The sequence below is a fragment of the Equus caballus genome, chromosome 8 (genome assembly GCF_041296265.1).
Source record: "Equus caballus isolate H_3958 breed thoroughbred chromosome 8, TB-T2T, whole genome shotgun sequence".
NCBI classification, from domain to species: domain Eukaryota; kingdom Metazoa; phylum Chordata; class Mammalia; order Perissodactyla; family Equidae; genus Equus; species Equus caballus.
In genome coordinates, this window is record NC_091691.1 from 72,035,789 (window position 1) to 72,041,665 (window position 5,877).

General features: G+C 39.2%; 1 long non-coding RNA gene across 1 annotated transcript; it reads right to left on the bottom strand.

Annotated features, from left to right (window-relative positions):
- Window positions 1-282: 282 nt before the first annotated feature.
- LOC111774562 (uncharacterized) lies at window positions 283-4,148 on the bottom strand. Its single transcript, XR_002809559.2, has 3 exons — window positions 1,934-4,148; window positions 668-737; window positions 283-372 (listed from the first exon to the last, which is right to left on the bottom strand). It is a non-coding gene; the product is annotated as an uncharacterized lncRNA (long non-coding RNA).
- Between the last annotated feature and the right edge of the window lie 1,729 nt (window positions 4,149-5,877).

Sequence of the window (5,877 nt, forward strand, 5' to 3'; positions counted from 1 at the left end):
ATTTTCACTTATACTGTATCTACTGCCTTTGTTAACAGGGTACCTTCCTGGCTACCTTTAGTTGATCCTGACTAGGTGGCATCTTCATACGGAAATTTAATAAAGATACTGAGCATATTGTTTCAAAAACCACTCACCTTCTTCTAAGTGGAATCATATGATTCTATTAATATGAAGTTCTAGAATAGGCAAAAAGAGTTTACAGGGGGAAAAAAATCAAGAGTGGTTATTTCTGGAGGTGGGACAAGATGTACTGGAAAGAAGAATGAGGGAACTTTCTCACCTGATGGTCATGGTCAATGTTTGGAGAGGAGTTTGGATTACCCAGAGGTATGCAATTATCAGAACTCAGTAAACTTACACTTGAGATTTCTGCGTTTCATTGCATGTAAAATAAAAAAAGAAAAGAAAAACAATCAATTGATTTCCATCCCTTCAAACCTGTTTTTCCCTCAGTAATTCTCAGACTCAGAAAAGTCCACCACTTACTCTTTCACTCAGAGTGAAAACCTTAGAGTCATGTCTGATTTATCTCCTAAAACCAACCTGTCAACAAATCTTGCTGGCTCCAACTTCAAAATACTATCGAATTAAACTTATTTGAAGTTTTTTATCACCAATATTCTAGGCCAAGCCACTACCAACTCTTCCGTGGACCACTACAAACCTCCTATCTGGTCTGTTTGCTCCCACTCTTGTTCTTGAGGTCTCCTCCAGCCCCATTGTCTGGTCTCCAGCTGTGAAACAGAAAATTGAATCCTATAAAGCATGAAGCAGATCATAATTTTCCAATGGTTTCTCATCACAATTAGAATAAAATAGAAATTAGAATATATTTTTCACCATGGTTTACAAGACAACAAATTATCTGGCTCCTAACAAACTCCAAACTCATTTCCAACCACTTTCTCCCTCTCTCACTCCACACTAGCCAGCTAGCCATAGTGGCCTCCTTGACATTCTGCCAAGCGAGCCTAAAGCACACTTCCCAGATAATGCACAGCTCACTCCCTCACTTCAGCTCCCTCTAAACTGGTAGTCCCATTATGCTCTATCTTTACCTTTACCCTATTGTGTTTTTATAGCATTCATCATTACCTGATATATATTATATATCATATGTATTTATATATATCAGGGAACATATATATAAATAAAGTATTAGAGCTCTCCAGAGAAGCAGAACCAATAGGATATATATATAGAGAGAGAGAGAAATAGAGAGAGCGAGAGATTGATTTATTATAAGGAAGCTGAGAGGTCCCCTGATCTGCTGTTTGCAAGCTGGAGACCCAGGAAAGGCCATGGTGTAAGTCAGTTTGTCTGAAAGTCTAACCAGGGAAGCTGATGGTGTAGACAGATTCCAGTCCTGGTCTGGAAGCCTGAGAACCAGGAGCTCCAGCTGTAGATGTTCAATATCCCAGTTTAAGCAATTAGATAAGAAGTAAAAGGGATAAATTGCTCCTTCCTCTGCCTTTTATTCTACTCAGGCCCTCAACAGATTGGACGATGCCCACCCACGTTGAGAAGGGCAATCTACTTTACTGAGCCCACCTATTCAAATGCTAATCTCATTCAGAGACAGACACAGCCAGAAATAATGTTTAGTCTGGGCACCAGGTGGCCAGTGACGTTGACACATAAAGTTAACCATCACGTGTATTGTATTGAAGTCAAAACCTTTATTTTGTTTACTGGAATATTGATATTATAATTCTTAGAACATAATATAGGTGATCAAAAAATAATACCTCTTAAATCAATAAATGACAAACAAATTATTCAGTAATGGTTTTTGAAACTCTCTGTGGTAGACAGTCTAAGACGGCCACCATCAATTCCTTCCCTTCCTGTAAATGCATGTTCCTCTTCATTGTAGAAGAAGAAGCCAAATCCCTGCCCATTTAAATCTAAACCATCCTTAGTGACTTGCCTTAATCAATAGAATGCAGGAGCAGTGATGTTTTGAGAATTCCAATGGTAGGTCATAAGAAGTCTTGTGGCTTCTATCTGAATGTCTTAAAACTTTCACTTTTTGACTCTCCCTCTGGGAATTTAGCCATTATACTGAAGGCCAAGTTTGCCAAGAGAGACCACATGTAAACTCTCCAGCTGAAAGTCTAGTTAAGTTCCCAGCTGACAGCTAGCATCAACTGACAGCCCTATGAGTGAGCCATTTTGGATGCTCATCTGAGTCAAACTTTCAGATAACTCCAGGCCCAGACAACACTTGATGACAACTGCGTGAGAGATCCCAGGCAACAGCCTCACAGCTGAGCCCAGTCAACCCATAAAATCATGAGAGATAAGTCGTTATTTTAAGCTATTAAGTTCTGGGACTATTTTGCCATGCAGCAATAAAGCCAGAATGCTCTTCAAAGTATATTCTTCCTTCAACTCTATTTATTCACTATAAGAAAATAAAACTTAAGAAACACATTTAAAATAATGCAAATATTATGTAACTTCAAGATAATAAATGCAGGAGTGCTCACAAGTGGGTGTGGGGTGAGGATGATCAGTGGCTGTGGGTTTTCTGGGGCATTCCTTAGGTTTCTTAGGAACCCATGCAGAAGTTCTGATGGGTTTCTCAAACCATAAATCCACTGCCTAAAATGGAAATACCTATTACTTGGGAACTGGAACTCGACTTCAACAGCCACCTTTCAAGTGATTCCTTCCATACCTCTGGGTGCTGTCTCTTGTCATAAATTCTCTCTGTGGGCACTGTGAGGCATCTGGCTCACCATGGAGCACCCTTTGCAACCTCAGGCTGGCTGAATGGTTTATTCCTTAGTCACACCTCTTGGAGTGACTGCTCCATGCCACTATTACCAAAAGAAAAACATCACAGTAGATTGGACCAACTCCTGCATTTTACAGTCAGGAGACTTGTCTGCACAGCAAAATGATCCCCTAAGCTTCTTTGGGGGACCACATCCATGCAACTTTTCTGACTCCTGATAGTCTGGTTCACAGTCTGGTTACAGTTACGATACTCTCAAACTGGAGTAGGAACAGCCAGAATTCTGTGCAGGTAGGATAAAAAACAGGAGAATATTCATGGTACACCTTCCAGGAGCATCAATTTTATGACAACATTTAAAATAAAAAAGGGGCTGGCCCAGTGGCATAGTGGTTTAGTTTGTGCACTCCACTTCAGAGACCCAGGGTTTGTAGGTTTCGATCCCAGATGAGGACCTAGCACCACTTGTCAAGCCATGCTGTGGTGGTGTCCCACATAAAAAAAAAATACAGGAAGATTAGCACAGACGTTAGCTCAGGGCCAATCTTCCTCACCAAAAAACCCCAAAAGATTTAAAAGAAGTGAAGAACCATCTTCCCTCCCCGACAAATGCAGAAGAAAAGACAGAGAAGAGCAGAGAAGGGGAGAGATACTCCAGGAAAACAGTCCAATCTTGGAAGTGTCTCCCAGGTGTGGGCCAAGGGCCTGGCCACAGGTAAGGCCAGGCTTTGCCTCTCCTCATTTACCAGGAGGCTCCTGGCAGTATTTAGAACTGAAGTTCTGCACTTATTTTGCATACAATGCTTTTGAAGGCCACGGAGATGTCAGATATTCACTTAATTTGAACCTTTTTGAGAGAACACCATGGCAATTTACACACCTCTACCCTTCAGGCAAGGTGTCCCAAGGTCAGCTTAAGATTGAGGAAAGCTGGTGAGAAGCTTGCTCCAAATGACCTCAAAAAAAAATGAGATCCAGACTCTACCTTACAAACTCATCATTATAATGGTATCAAAACATAATGACAGACAAAAATAAAAATAAACAAATATTAAAAAACTGAAACAATGAGGAAAAAGAATTAAAGAAAGAAATAAGGAAAAGAATAAAAGAAAACTGATAAAAATAGAAATAAAAGAATAAAAAATTTTCTAGCAAATCTAAAAGTGTTCTAAAAAATGTCTATTAAAAAATACAGAAAAACTGAGAAAAAATAAAAGAATGAAGTAAAAAGAAAAATAAGTAAAAGAAAAGGAGAAATAAGAAAAAATGAGAAAAAAGAACAGAGAAAAAAAGAAAGAAAAAGTGACAAACAAAATAGACAAAAACCCAAGAAGAAACCAAGCTACTTTGGTCAAATTCCCACAGGTCACCAAAATCAGCTTCCTGAGCTGGAAGGACCAAAAGTGTAGGCCCAGCCAGGACGTTATAGAGATGCTCGGAATTTCATGACAATGTCTCTTTATGAGGTCAGAGCAAGGAATGAAGCTATCATGGGGTCAGGGCTAATCCACAGAGGTTTTCTCACTTTTTGGTCCAAGAGCACTTTACTCTGTCAGAAAAAGGACCCTCAAAGAACTTTTTGATCACATGAGTTATAGCAATTGATATTCACCTTATTAGAAATTAAACCCATAGAATGCTTTAAAAAAAAAAAAAAAAAAGATCATTGTAAACTGAAAATGCAGTAGCAGTTCAGTGGGGAGAGAGGCCTGTTGTGGCTAAAACCATTTGAGAAAGGCTTTTGAGAGAATTGGGCCTTGTGACAGGTATTGAAGAATAGATATAATTTTATTAGGCAGAACAAGTACAAAGGATATTTGAGGCGATGTCTCGGAAAGATACAGATTGAGAGCGGTACATGCAGAGTTGTTAAAGAAATTTTTGCTTCTTGCAACACTGATTGAGGCTGAAGAGTAATATAAGATGGAGTTGGAAAGGTGGCTGCTGTCTGATTGATTATCAAATCGTCATAGTAATGTGTTCCTCTCACTAGAGTTCGTTTGTAAATTCCGTTTGGTCAACTCTGGAGTTAGTAAAGGATAGAGGTTGAGCACACCTATCCTGAAGCCAGACTGCCAAGATTCAAACCCAAGCTCTCACACTTGGTAGCTGCGTTGCTTTGGGCAAGTTACGTAACCTCTCTGTGTCTCAGTTCATTGTCTCTAAGAACAAGATAACGGTAAGAGTAACCTTGTAAGGTTGTTGTGTGGATTACGTGTAACATATCTATACAATTCCTGCCACATTGTGGCTCTGTGATGAATTCTGGTTAATATCATCAATACTATGCCATGGAGGGAAAATTTGCAATAAAATGGCCATTTTACCCTCTATATCATACTCTTTTAAGTCTTGCCAAGTTTATTGTCCCCTAAAACATTCTACCCTTTTCAAGTAACTTGCTGCAGCATCCTTGTTTATTGAACCAATAATTTTGATAATTCAACAATTCTACTTTACTGCTCGTCTTCACTATAAAAGAATATCCTAGACACTAACCGTTTATATTTTATCCTACAATGGATGTTTAAAAATGAAATTCACGAATATTCTCTGTGTGAGGCATTGTTCTATTATGTGTTTCGTGTGATCTTCACAACAACCTCACAAACTGCAAGGAAGGATAATCAGGTTTGATCTAGTAATCAAAGCCTGTGCAAGTACCCAGAAAGGCCTGTGTTTTCTGAAAACACCAGCAGAGGAGAGAGCAGTGGTATCTGGGCTCATAGACTTTTATTTTCCAATATCTGGTTCTTCGATTAGAGTCAGAAGAACACTTAGCAATTCAACACCTTCATTTATGGATGAGTAAACAGAAGTTCATGAACCTAATGTCATGCAAGTCAAATGCTCTTTCCACTTCCCCGCTTTGCTGTGGAATATATTTGAAGACTTACTTATGAAGATGGCTTTATCTGGTCTCTGGAGATAATAGCAATTTAATGAAGTCAATGAAGCCTCCAATAAAAATATCTGTCTTGAGGCATCCCAGAATCCTGAAAAGCATCCCAACTCTTCTATCTTCTTTCTAACCTCTCCTTAGCCCCTTCATTCCCTCCCCTCTCCACATGTTCTCCACATTAACTTCATTACCACCTCACCAAAACCGTCATCAGATTTTGAACACT